The 13,859-nt window shown below is 50.7% G+C and overlaps 1 long non-coding RNA gene across 1 annotated transcript; it reads left to right on the forward strand.

Annotated features, from left to right (window-relative positions):
- The first annotated feature begins 1,095 nt into the window (after nt 1-1,095).
- LOC113599136 (uncharacterized) lies at nt 1,096-12,345 on the forward strand. The gene is made up of 3 exons (XR_003419870.2): nt 1,096-1,372; nt 2,166-2,406; nt 3,097-12,345. It is a non-coding gene; the product is annotated as an uncharacterized LOC113599136 (long non-coding RNA).
- Nucleotides 12,346-13,859: the final 1,514 nt, after the last annotated feature.

Consider the following 13,859-nt stretch of genomic DNA (forward strand, 5'->3'; position numbering starts at 1 on the left):
GGAGCAGAGCAGGGATTCAGCAGGAAACGGGGAGGAGCTGCTGGGCCACAGGACCCAGGACAACCAGCACAGGAGCCCCAGACGCCTGGACTGGGTTTTCACCGGCCACAGACTCCACCCCGACTCCCTGTGTGAGCTGCCCACGCACAGCTCTGCAGGGCACCCGTGGGCTTCTCCCTGCCACCGGCACCCTCCCCCGGCTGGGAGGCGACCACAGAGTGGGTGGGAGTCTGGCCGGGACTCAGGCAGGACCTCTGGCAGGGTCTGTTACCCACTGACTTCCATCATGAAGAAGAAGAGACAGAAGCACCCCATGACAGAGAACCCCCAAGGGTCACTGGCATCCTCTCGCAGATCGAGCAGCATCCCTTCTGATGCAGGAGCCGGTCAGCCCCAATGACAAGTAGCCACAGAGAGAGGAAGTCTAGATCTCAGGCCCCCACAAACCCCATGGGGCCCCCAACTTCAGCTCTTTCCAGCTGTGTGACCTGGGGCAACCTCCACACCCTCTCTGTGCCTCCACGCCCTCCTGTATCAGGCTGGGGTCTAGCCCCCTGCCTCACAGGATGGTGTTGAGGCACTGGGCCCTCAGGAAGGGCTGGGTGACCGTCAGCCTGTATGAAAACACATGCCCCTTTCTCCTCTAACGCACACAGCTGATAACCTGACATCTGCATCTGTCCCAGAGCACCGGCAAGGTTACGGGATGCATCCCCGCCCCACTTGGAACCCACAGTGGGGGAGCCCCCCAAGGCCAGAGGAGAATTCTCCATGAAGCAATTGCTCCGGCCTCTCTGTTTGCCGCCCAGGGATGTACTGGTCAGACCAGCAGCTTGTCTTGGTGCCTCTCCCGCCATGGCAGTGGTGTCCCCAGCAGGTGGCATGGGTGGTGGAGGAACAAGGTCAGTCGTCCCAGGTGTGACAACTAGTGATCGTGGCCACCGAGGCCGCCTCTCCTTTCTGGGCTCCCAGACCACGATGGGCCTCACAATCCTGAAAAGGACCAAAATTTTGTCCTGCTCTGCGACATCACCCAGAGCTGGGAGTGGTCAGGCCTGCTCTCAGCTGGGCCCCTCACTCATTGCTGGACCCCTTAGCCTGGCTCTGTGTTCCTGCACCAGCTTTCTCCAAGTGGCACAGCAGGGCACGATGGACTCTCGTGTCCTCCGTCACGTGGCCAAGACCACTCAAAGCCAGGTCCTTCTTGATTTGCCCCGACTGGGTATGACCTTTCTCTTCTGAACCTTCTGTCTGTATTCGTTCCTCTTTAATGGAACCAGTTTCTTCCTGTCAAGGCTGGCTACATATTTCTCAGGACCCAGTACTCAAAGATTGGGCCTTGTTCAACAGCAGCCAGAAAGCACCATTAAAGGTACCAACCCAAGACTCCACCCCGCCTTCCAAAGTCTCTTGATTGCCATGGTGTCTTGAATTCTGTTTCATGTCTTTTTGGGTTTTTTGTTTATTTATTTGTTTATTTTGAGAGAGAGTGAGAGAGAGAGAGCAAGCAGGGGAGGGGCAGAGAGAGGGAGAGAGAAAATCCCTTGCAGGAGCCCGATATGGGGCTCAAACTCACAAACTGTGAGGTCGTGAGCTGAGCTGAAACCAAGAGTCAGATGCTTAACCCACTGAGCCACCCAGGTGCCCCTATTTAATGTCCTTTTAAGTAAAAAGAAATAATAATAAGATGGTTTTTTTTAACATTTATTTATTTTTGAGAAGAGAGAGACAGAGCATGAGCGGGGAAGGAGAGAGAAAGAGGGAGACACAGAATCTGAAACAGGCTCCGGGCTCTGAGCTGTCAGCACAGAGCCCGACACGGGGCTTGAACTCACAGACCATGAGATCATGACCTGAGCTAAAGTCGGAGGCTTAACCAACTGAGCCACCCAGGCACCCCAAGATTTTAAATTATTAGCATGAGTGTTATTACCAGTCATGTGATAGTGGGCAATGCCAGCTGTAATTGCAAAGATAAGGGCAGTTAAGTTGTATGTGGAGTCACCGAAATGACCCCATCCGTGTGTCAGGGCTCATCACACGAATGTCCTGGACAGGGCAGCGCCGTGATGTCTGACCTGTGGGGGCGGCAGGAAACCACACCCGTCACAGCAACCACACGCATGTCCTCTGCTCGTGCTCACCGCCTTTCCCTCCCCACCCAGCAGACTGCACTTCCAGAACACCAGAGGAAAGAGAAAACGATTTCAAAATGCTGCCAGCGGAGCATGAAGCCAGCCTGGGCTCTTCAGAGCATGAGCCCCAAGTGGCACCGCAGATTGCACACCCAGGACGCAGCCTCCTCCCTGCTTTGTTTTCCTGTTGCTTGAGACACGGCTTCCCTCTGCCCCCAGACTGCGAGCTCATTCAGGAAGGAGCCTGAGCCTCTCCGGTGTCTTACATAAGGTGACTTAATGAATGAATGAATGAATGAACAGTCAGTACGTGTGTTTGAAGTCGGGACTCACTTTGTCTTAATTCCCAAGGGGGCCATGTTAAGAGGTGGGGCCTTTTTGCCCATTTCTCCACTGGATTATTTGTTTTTTGGGTGTGGAGTTTGGTGAGCTCTTTATAGATTTTGGATACTAGCCCTTTGTCCCATATGTCATTTGCAAATATCTTTTCCTGTTCCGTTGGTTGCCTTTTAGTTTTGTTGATTGTTTCCTTTGCTGTGCAGAAGCTTTTTATCTTCATGAGGTCCCAATAGTTCATTTTTGCTTTTAATTCCCTTGCCCTTGAGGGTGGGTGATGGGTAGTGAGGAGGGCATCTTTTGGGATGAATGCTGGGTGTTGTGTGGAAACCAATTTGAGAATAAATTTCATATTTAAAAAAAAAAAGAGGTGGGGCCTTTGGGAGCTGATTAGGTCACAAGGGTGGAGCCGTCATGAATGGCATTAATGCCCTTATAAAAGGGACCCTCAAAGGCCCCCTGTCCCCTCTACCAGGAGAGGACAGAGAGGGAAGGTGACTGGCTGCAAACCAGCAACTGGGTCTTCTTACCAGACAACCAATCTTCCGGCACCTTGATCTGGGACCTCCAGTCCCCAGAACTATGACAGACAAATGTATAAATCTATGCTATTCTTATTACCCAGCCCAAACAGCCCAAGACAACGTTCAAGCCAGATTTCAGCCCTTCTTCAACAACCGCTTTAAAAAGCAGGGGTGGCTAAGTTATAATGGCCCACGTTTCTCTTTGGGGGATACGGGAGTCCATGTGAAAAGCCATGATTTTCAGATTCCACACATGAGAGGGAAACATCCTCCCTTTCAGCAGAGGGGAGCGCTGTTCTCGAAAGCACATTCGTACAAGTGGACGACCCAGAGCCACTGGACCTGAAGTATCCCAATGTCTCTGGCGGGAATTCATTCATTTATCCCTTTACTCCACAAATGAGTATGTAGTCAGTGCCTACTATGTGTACCGGGGCACATGAGTGTAGAAAACGGGCTCACAGAGCATTTTCCAGGGAAGGGACAGACAACAGACAAAACACTTAAGTACGAAGAGAAGACAGTGTGAAGAAACCTGGAACAGAGGGGCTGGGACGCTGGGGGCGCAAGGTGCACGTCTCAGTCGCTGATTGGAGAAGCCCTCTCATAAAGACGGCGTTTGAGCAAGGGCTTGAACGAGGTGGGGTGAGCCCCGGCGCTGCTCAGGGGGAGAACGTTCCAGGCACACGTCGATGCTCACACAGTGTCCGGTGGGTGTTATCGGGCCTCCTGGAAAGGGAGGCCAGGTGGGCTTCCAACCAATGCGCTGCTGGCTTCCAGGTTCCCGCCACCCCTTGTCACGACACTAACCTTGCCTGACTCGGCATGATGTGGGGGGAGCACCTCCCACACACCAGGCTGGAATTCCACAGCTGAGACACTTCTGGGGACTTGTGGGTGTTTCTGGGGGGTTTCGCGTGGCTTCCGTAACAGAACACCAGAAACAGGGGGTCTTGAACGACAGAAATTTACTGTCTCCCAGTTTGGGGACCCCGAAGTCCAAAATCAAGGGGTTGGTGCAGCCGTGCTCCCTCCAAAGGCTCCAGGAGAGGATCTTTCTATGCTGGTGGCTCCAGGCTGTTCTTGGCTTGCAGACGCATCCACGTCAATCTCTGCCTCCATTTCCACGTGGTCGTCCCCTCCTCTGAGTTCTCTCCCTTGAAGGACACCAGTCGTGTTGGGTCAGGGCCCATCCTAATGACTTCATCCTAATTTGATGACACCTGCAAGGACCCTACTTCCAAATCAGGTCACCTTCACAACTACCAGGGCGTTAGGACTTCAGCTTGTCTTTCGGGAAAACACAACTTAACAAGCAGTGGAGGAAAGATAATTATTCTGTTGACCCACACAGAGATCATATCATTCTGGTGGTTCATACACTTGGTCGCATGAAGACAGGCCGCCTATATGTACCAGCTGGAGGTGAGACTGTCAAAGTGTCTTTCTTGTCACTCGGGGCTGTGCAGACACAGGTGCTCTGGTTGGGAGCGGCATTGCCCATTAATTACTGGCTGCCGTGATTTCTGTGGGGAGATAATTACTCGGTTTTGTTCACTCCGGCACAGGAAGAATATGCTCCCATCCAAGCTGGGTACCACCACGGTCTCCTGGGTAACCCGGGATGTCTCCTGGCTTCTGGTGTCTCATTTCTGGTTTCCAATTTTCTAATGCTTTTGGTCGGCAATTCCCTGTGGTCGAATCCTTCCGGCTTCGTCTTTATTAAAAGTCTTTAGATGTTGAATTTAATCTCATTTTGGTATTCATGGGGAACATACTCAGAGTTTTGCTTGGTTTTGTTTTTCCAAAGAACTAAGAAAATTAACTGCTATGAACAACTGTGTTGCTCTTGTCCCTCAACGAACATTCCTTGTATACCTGTACCCAGAAGCCTCTGGGTTTTGTGTTTTTTTGAAACAATAACCAAAGAACAATAAATTTCCACTTGGGGTTGCTGTCTTGGACAGATGGCTCAGCACTTTCTCATTTAGCAAAAGAACAATGACATGGGATTTTTTTCCCCCTTTCCTACCAAAGCTTGCTGTCTTTATATTTAATTAACTATTCTGCTTTTAGACAGTAAATCAAGCAACAAATCCCCTGGTCATTAAAGGTGAGTGCAAAGCCTTGTGGGTAAAAACCTGTGCCTCAAATTTCACTGAGCTGCTAAATCCAAACTTGGGCTTAATGAAAAGAGCAAAGACCAGGAGGCAAGAGATGTGAATTGCCATACTGACTCTACCATTTAATCACTGGGTGACCTTGGGGGAGCCCTGTCACTTCTCTGGGTCCTCCTTCCCCTGCAAAATCGGGATCATGCTACCTGCTCTCTGCTTAATTCACAGAGTTGTTGGGGGAAAAGACAGTGAGGAAATTAATGTAAAGCCACCTTGGAAAAGATAAGGCGCTCTAACAAGAGTATTTTATTTTAGCCCTATACATCTCCCCTGAACTCATTAGCCGCCGAGTCAAGGGCACAGATGCCAAACCAGGCCAGAAATTATCCCGTGATGACTCCTGAAGATCACGAAACATATTTCCTTGTGTCTCCAGCATGACCTTCAAAAGTTTGCCCCGTAACTAAGCACCAGAGGATTCTACAGAGCCACGCCCTTGCTTGGGTAGGCTTATGGGCCATGACAAGAAAGTCTCGATGTAGTTGTTATATTTTAAAAAGACAACCCCTCTTAGCCAGGATGATCAAACATCCTTCCAAACGCCAAGGCTCCGGATGGAATAAATGCAAGCGGGGGCCAGGTCGAAGACGCTGCCATGACTGGGGACGGTGCACTAGAAAGCGTGAAAGCACTCATCCGAAATATGCATCCCTAGGCTACGGCTCTTGGTCTTGCGGGATACGTTTGAGAAGCTGACCTACTCCCTCATTGCACAGAGCCCCTGCATTATTAGACCTGCCCAGGGCCCTGGGGGGACCCAGAGGCAGAGAGAACACTTCCTTTCCCCCACAGGAAGGGGGGCAGAAACATCAGCCGCTGGGGCCTGGCAGCCGGTCGCAGTGTTTACTGAGAAGGAGGAAGGGGACAAACGCATCCTGATGTCATAGGGATTTGGAGCTGGAAGGTGCCACGGGGATTAGCCATCGAGCTCACCGACCTGCCAACTGTTTGCTTTTATGGGGGTGCCATTTCTTTTGGTTGATGCTCTTTTTCCCCTCAAATGAAATCTTATGCGGAGGGTACGTTTGGAAAGAGATCCAGGCTGGCCGCCCAGGTGGAAGTTGGGAGGGCTGTCTCTCTCCCCTGCACAGATGAGGAAGAGAGGCTCAGGGACAAGATGGGTCTTTCTCGGGTCGCGCAGTTAACAGCGGACTTGACACTAACCCCAGGTCCATGAACTCTCTGTCCAGTGCTCTTCGAACCTACCGCAGTGGGCATGTGGAATACACAAGACACAACTCCCCTGTGTTCTCTGGCCCATCACCAACCGGCTATCTGCTGAGACACAGACTTTCTGTCTTCATTTTCTTCCATTCTAAGCTACTAATCACCTACCAGCTGCCATGCCAACAGATGAAAAGTATCTCATATTTTTATGGTTTCTATAGTATGCAAGCACTAATGCAGAATACCCAACAGCACCACTTTGGTGACAAGAGACACAAATTCACAAGGGCTTCAGCAAGGAAAGATCATCTGATGGCTTGTGTACCTGTACCATCTAGGGACTCAATCTACAATTTCAGGGCCCCGTGTCTCTTTTCCTCCACCCCTCTCCCCCCATCTCCTCATCTCCCCTCTCTATCTTTTTTTCTCTCTCTCTCTCTCCATCTGTCTTCTCCATTCCCTTCATTTCATTTTGTGCCCAGACACTTACCTCATGGTGGCATAGTGGCTGCCAACACTCCAGGCTTCCATCTCCACGGCTCCAGGAAGAGAGGTTCCATCCTCCAAGTGATTCCTACAGAAACCCTGGGCCCAACTTGATTGGCACAAACCTGACCATCTTCCCATCCCTGGGCCAACTTCTGTGGCCAACGGGACTGGAAATGCTGTCCCCCATGTGTGGGACATTCCCATGCCATCCCCTGGCACTGGGGTGAGGCTGGCTCCAGCCAGAGCACACGGAGGTCAAGTGGAGGGAGGTTGGCTCCCAGGGGGTGTGATTTTACTGCTACGACGAAAAGCAAAGGCAAAGTCGAACAGGCAAACGGTGTTACATATTACAATCTATCTTCTGTGCTAAATTCTTAAGAAAATGTCAGGATATCAGAGAGATCATTTATTTAAAGAAAACGGAAATGCAATGTTTAATTTTCAATGTAATCCTTCAAAGAATTAAATAAGAATCAAAAAGCCAAATTCCAGAGATGTTCATAATCACGCTATTTAAATAGTAAAACAACGGTCCTACCATGGCTGGACATTTAGTTAAGTAAATCATGGCACATCCTGCTAATGCAACATTATGCGGCTTTTAAAGTGATAATTATGAGCCTAGCGATGGGGAAAATGCCTCTGAGAGAAAGTAAAGTGAAACCATAAAGCGAATCGTATCTCCACTGCGTTACACAACTACCAAAATACTCGATGCTTGGGCGAACACTGGAAGGGGATATACAAAAATGAGGAAACTTCGTTTGTTGGCCTGGCAAGCTGGTGGATGATCTGGCATGTTCTCAGTAGCTCCGACAAGAAAAACATCTCCGATGAATGAATCCAGTATGAAGGAACCCTTCTTCTGGCTGGCGAGCTTGCCAGGAGGGCTCTGGCAGGCTCCACCCAGACCCTGTTCTCTCCCCACCAGAGCTCCCCTCTCTATCACCAGAAGGAGAAGCTGGGGCCCGGCACCATGCGTTAGCATGAAGGCAGGTAGGTCTGGAGGCCAGCCTCAAAAAATGAGGTGTCCTTGTAAGTGGGTAGAACGTGACTGTGGGATGTGTGCTGGGTTGTGGAGTGTCCCCCCATTCGTACCCTTCCCAGAACCTCAGACTGTGACCATGTTTGGAAATACAGTCATTGCAGAGGTAACCACGTAGGATGAGGTCCTGCTGGGGTAGGGTGGGCCCTTAATCCAAGATGCCTGGTGTCCTCATGACCAAGAGATGCAGACGTGCAGGAAAGAAGCCCATGGGATGACAGAGGCAGAGACGGAAGGGACACATCTGTAAGCCAAAGGATGCTAGCTGCCACCAGAAGCTGGAAGTTGCATGGAAGGATTCATTCTTGCAAATTCCCGGGAAGCAGGACCCTGCCGACGCTTTGATTTCTGACTTCCAGAACCGGGAGACAATAAATTTCTGTTGCTTTAAGCACCCCCCCCCCCGGCCCTCCCCCTGCCGCCATCCGTGGTTTTCTTAGTGGCCCCATGACACTAAAACAGGTGCAACATCCAGGAATTCAGACAGGTGGGGGCCCCTGTCAAATCTGGCAGAAGCCACTGGAAGGGGACTCCCCGTTGGACCATAGAAGGGAGCTGGCAAGGCAGAGCCTGGTTCTGGGGAGGCTGGGTCGCCAGGCAGGTGAGCTTGCAACCTTCAGCTCACTCACCACCTCCCTGGCTCTGGGGGACTGAGCACCTCCTCGGCGCTCCTGATGGACCTGATTCCAGGAAGGCGGGCAGGCGTGGTTGGGCCCCTGGGCTCTGCTCTCCATGTCCATTCACCGGTTGGCTAGTGAGCTTCCGCTGGGCCTGGCTTACATCTTGTTAGACTGCAGGGTCCTGAGATGTCACAGGGAGCTGACACACGGCTGCAGTGGGTGAATGAGTGAAGGAAGTGGATGGATTGGCAGGTGCAGAGAGACGGGCTGGGGACAAGTACCCTCCCCAAAGTAAAGGGTCAGCTCAATGAATGATAACCATTTGCCAGGATCCAGGCACTTGCCTACCTCTCATTCAGTCTCCCCAAGGACACCAAGGGTGTCCATCGTTCCACCTGAAAGACGATACGGCAGCTGCCTCGCCTAAAGCCACACAGTGAGCCACAAACCCTGGTAATAACCCCTGGAGTGCCAGCTCCAAGGCCCCCTTTGGTTCCTTTGTCCCTCGAGGCACCATCCAGCTAGTCAGATGGGTCTTCCCCACCCTTGCTGTCACTGATGTGGAGTAGCTGAGCCCCTGGCTGTGGAACTAGACAGTCTGGGTTCAAACCTTGCCCTAGCCACTTCCAGAGTTCAGAGCCTGGCCCTGTTAGGAGACCTTTGCGAGCCCACTTTGCTCATCCATAGAATGGGATTCAAATGCATCTGCCTCACAGATTAAGTAATGTAGGGTAAGGAAAGTGCCTGTTGTACAGCACGTGATTAACACAGTTCTTCCAACATTAAAGCCACATCATTTTGGTCCTCATCAGCAACCTCCTTGTGTTCTCGACGGCCCGGCTCAAGCGAGGAGGGAGAAGAAAGGATAAATCAGAGACTGTTCCCTTACCGCTTAGTAATGTCCAAAATCTGTTCCAAGCACCAGTCCTTAAAAGCCTGAGCTCTTGCCCCAGCCACGGTGCTGCTCTCTGAAAAATAATGTGAGCCACATACATCATTTTATGTCTTCTAACAACCACATTTAAAACACCGTAAAAGAAAAACAGATAAAATTCATTTGTCATTTTTATATTATTTTATATTACATTATAACATTTAACCCAATCTATCACAAAATAAGATCATCGCAACAGATAATCAATATAAACATTATTAATGAATCGTTTTATATCCTTCTTTTTTAATACTAAGTCACAGTCCATCTTAATTAGACTAAGCACATCCAAGCTACTCAACGGCCACATGTGGCTTGTGGCCACCATATTGGAGAGCACAGTTCTGGAGGCATAATCAACCTATTTTCCACCAAGATGGAAGTATTGGAATTCTATCGCCACCTGAGAACCAGATGTGGGTCTCTTGTGTCTAAGAGGCAGAAGGGATGGTGTCATCCATGTAAACCAGCCCTGGCTGTGGCACAGACAGTGTCCTCTCCACCAGAGGCTGAAGGCTGGGTGGGGCTCTTCTGGAGAAGAGGGGCAGCCTGACCACGATGCCATTGACCTAGGACTAAAGTAGTGCCAACTGCTCGGTCCTCCCTCACTGTAGCCAAAACCACTGGAAGCCTCCATAAGCTTAGTTCTTACTCTGTAGTCAACAGTAACTCCCCGTCAAGCTCTGCTCTGGTGGAGAAGGCTTTGGGACATGGGTCCCTCGGGAAACTCCACAAAAGCCAAGTCAAGAATGCTTTGGAACTTCATGGGCTTGGGTGGCAAGAGCCATGTTCCAAAACCACAGTTCTTATCTCTCTGGGGGCCAGCTTGCTACATGCACATCACAGAACCCCAGGTCCCTGGGGTGCACAGGTCCCCCAAGACCTTCCTGGCTGAATCCCCAGGGACCAGACCAGGGAGCCTGAATGGGCAAAACCATAGCAGGCAAATGCCACCTGAGACTTAGCTCTGCCTCCCTGGGCTTGCAGAGGGAGGCTCGGCACCAAAGAAAAGCTCTCCTTTTGGCATCAGGCAGCCCTGGGATTGAATCTTGGGCATCCCACTGACCAGTTGCGTGACCTTGGGTAGCTTGGTTGGTCTGCAAGCTCCTCATTTTCTGTACGCGGGATGCTGTAGATGGCACCAACATTTCAAGGCAGGTCCTGGGAGTGAAATGAGCTGCAGGTGAAAGGGCCCAGCACAGCATCCAGCCCATCGCACTCATTCACTACAGGATGCCTGGTGCTTTGCAAGCATCAGAGAGACCATGGAGCATGGCATTAACACTCAAATGCGACATTCAGACTGAGTTCAAATCCCCATTCCACCATTCATAGCTATGACGCTTGGGACAAACCACTCAACCTCTCAGAGTCTCCATTTCTGCTTCAGTAGAGCGGGAAGAGGGTACCTATCCACAAGGGGATGAGCCAACATACATAAATGTGCTCGTAATGTTGGCTGGCTCCTGATAAGAACCACGTGTCTGGTAATAGCACGTCATCACTGTGGTCATGAAATGGAATGGTGGCTCACTGGGCTCTAGTGTTCATTCTAGACAGCAAGGACTGAGACCTGGAGAAGCTGGGTGGTCGGGCCCAGGGTCACAGCTAGTTAGTGAGTGGAACCGTACAGATTTGGGCCCCAGTCTCGTGATGCCTGGACCACATCTATTCTCAGAGTCGCACATGAATTACAAAGCGTTGCTATTCCAGTGACATCACAGGCGCAAAAACATCTGTAGGCACAGCAACCCCACTTCTTTGAACCTGGGGATACATGCAACACCCCCCTTTCCTTCCTCAGAATTGTGTGTTATTATTGTGTTCTTACATGGACTGAATCCAGTGAAGTCCAATCAAGGTATAAATTTACTTTTTTCCCACCAATGTCTTTCAACTCTGCTGGACTAGAGCTCCCTGGCCCAACCCTGGATAACAGTGTGGATGCATCCCCAGGTTTTTCTAGGCATTTTAGGTACTGGAATGACCACCCCTTAGTATGTATGATGTTTTTAATGCAGATGTTTAAAGGTCCCCTATAGAAATGGGTGCCCCCAACCCTGAATTGATGCAGCCCCCTTGCTGGGATGCAAATATTAGATAACAGAGCTAAGCATGGGTTTAAGCATCTACTAGTCCATTTGGCCAGATACCTTTGTGCACTGTGCAATCTGTACAACTGTACTTGGTGACCCTAAGAGCAGTCTCACTCCAGGCACTTAAAAGATCAATCCAATTTCAAACTTTCCTTTGTCATTCACTTTGACCTTTGTTCTTTCCCTAATTTATAGCCAGACCATGAATTCAGCTTCCCATAAAGGAGTGGGAAGCATGGTCTGTGATTTCTCTCAGTAGCTACTTCTCAGGCTCCTCCAGGGCTGGGTGGGGATTGGAGATAGCCTTAAAGGATAAATCTTTATTTGACTGGGGCCGCTGTGATGTGGCCATAATTGGAGACCATTTGTCACTGCAGTATGACCAGGGCTGGCCTGACTAACTCAGTCTCCTGATGACCTTTATTGCTCCCTCTGAGCCCTTCACAGCCTTGGTCCACTGGGCTTGGCTGGCTCAGGTGGTCAGCTCTTTGGGATTGGGTCTTTGCAAGACACTTCTCAAGACTCTAGGTAACTTGACCCCCTACCCCAAGTTCTGGAAATGGGGGCTTCCCTCCTTCTCTTCGTGCTCACTGGCCGCCCAGCCAGCCTCCCCCTCCGTGTTTCACCAGCTGAGAGTGGGCTCGGCAAAGTCCAGGACTCAGGTGCGATCCTCCCAAGCGTCGTCTTGGTACCAGAGGCTCTGGTGCCAGCAGCCCCAGGGGCCAGTATGGCTGTAGGGCACAGGAATGGGGCTCTTACAGACAGCCATGCCCCCCACCCACACAGCAGTTCTCATGAAGCCTCCCTCCCTTGGATTCTACACGCCGGCCCAGGAGGACAGATGCCCCCTCCTCCTGGGCACCAGATGGCCCCTCCTCTCTGGTCAGTACCTTTTTGAGCATCTCCCCTTCTCTTACATACCCTGTAGGTGGGTGACGATGCCCCAGGACCGGTTTCACTGTCTCTTAGGAAGCTCTGCATGTGTGGTGTGGCCTCATGTTGTCTTAGAAACTGGGCGAGTGTTCTCTATTGATCTCAGTTCTGGGGCTTCCACTGTGGCTCCCAGACCCACCAACACCAATGTCCTGTTACCCATCGTGCTGTTGCTTTTAGTCTCCATTGTAGAATTTGAACTACTAAAATACCATGTTCTATGTAAGGGGAACCAAGGCTTTGTACCAGTTTAATTTATCCTGAAAGACAAGAGGTGATGTCCTCTCCAATGAGCTTATGATCACCATTATCACGTCTACAACACAAATATGGCAATATCGAGAGTCCTGGGCTGCCACTGGTTAAGAAGGTGCCTTATGGACCCGGCTACTTTGGTCAAAGCCAGGATCATGTTCTCACTGCCTCAGGATTCAACATGCTAAAGTCTACTCTACTCTTTTTCTCAGCCATTGTCCAAACACCTCCACATGTGTGCCTCTACTCTCAATGTACCTCCCGTGCCCCCCCTCTGTCTTTCTTTGATCAACTTTCCCTCACTGGATCTGTCTGCCCCTCTGTGTGTATGTGTGCATGTGTGTGTGGGGGGGTATTTATTCTTAAAATGTGGGGGAAAAAAAGAAATGTGTTTAAGAACATCTGAACAATCTAACCTAAACCATGACGATAATTGGTAGTAATGTGGTGATGGTGATAATGATGGTGACGGTGGGGGTGGTGACGGTGGGGGTCTGTGCAGAGCTTGCTGTATGTCACTTGGTGCTGACCCCTTCCCCGGGATTATTCCATTCACCTCTTGAGGCAGACACTATGATGAGCCCCACTTAAGAGCTGAGGCACACAGTCATTAGAAAATCTTCCTAAGGTCATGCAGCCAATACCGAGTACCGAAAAGCTCTGAAATTCTTTGGCTTTATGGAAGAAAGTAGGAAAAGAAAATTCCTGAATTCCCTTCTAAGAATCCTTGGGACCTTGATAAGAGCCCCTGCCCCTGGAATGTGTAGGGCAGTGTCAGCAGGCCATTCCTACTGGGGATCACAGGTAGAAAAGGAGGAGCAGGTGACCAGAGAGCAGCGAGAGAGGTAGGAACTCTAGGAAGCTGGTGCAAAGGTGGAACAGCAGGAGGCCAGCTGCCGGGGGAGGCAGTTGGGGCCACCAGCCTCCCTGGAGGGGATTTGGCCCTTTCCAAACATCCGTTGCAAATGCCTCCTGTACAGGTAGCATCCAGCTGGCAGCTTCCCAGAGGGTCCCTCTGAGGAGTCACTGCGTGGGCAGGTAATCTCAGTCCCTGTCATCAGCCACCGTACTTTACTGGACTGAGAGCTTCCAGCAAAGCCCACAGCTTTACACTCTGACTGGACAACTTCGCACACCCAGAAGTAGGA

This window comes from Acinonyx jubatus, chromosome C1 (assembly GCF_027475565.1).
Source record: "Acinonyx jubatus isolate Ajub_Pintada_27869175 chromosome C1, VMU_Ajub_asm_v1.0, whole genome shotgun sequence".
Taxonomy (NCBI): Eukaryota; Metazoa; Chordata; class Mammalia; order Carnivora; family Felidae; genus Acinonyx; species Acinonyx jubatus.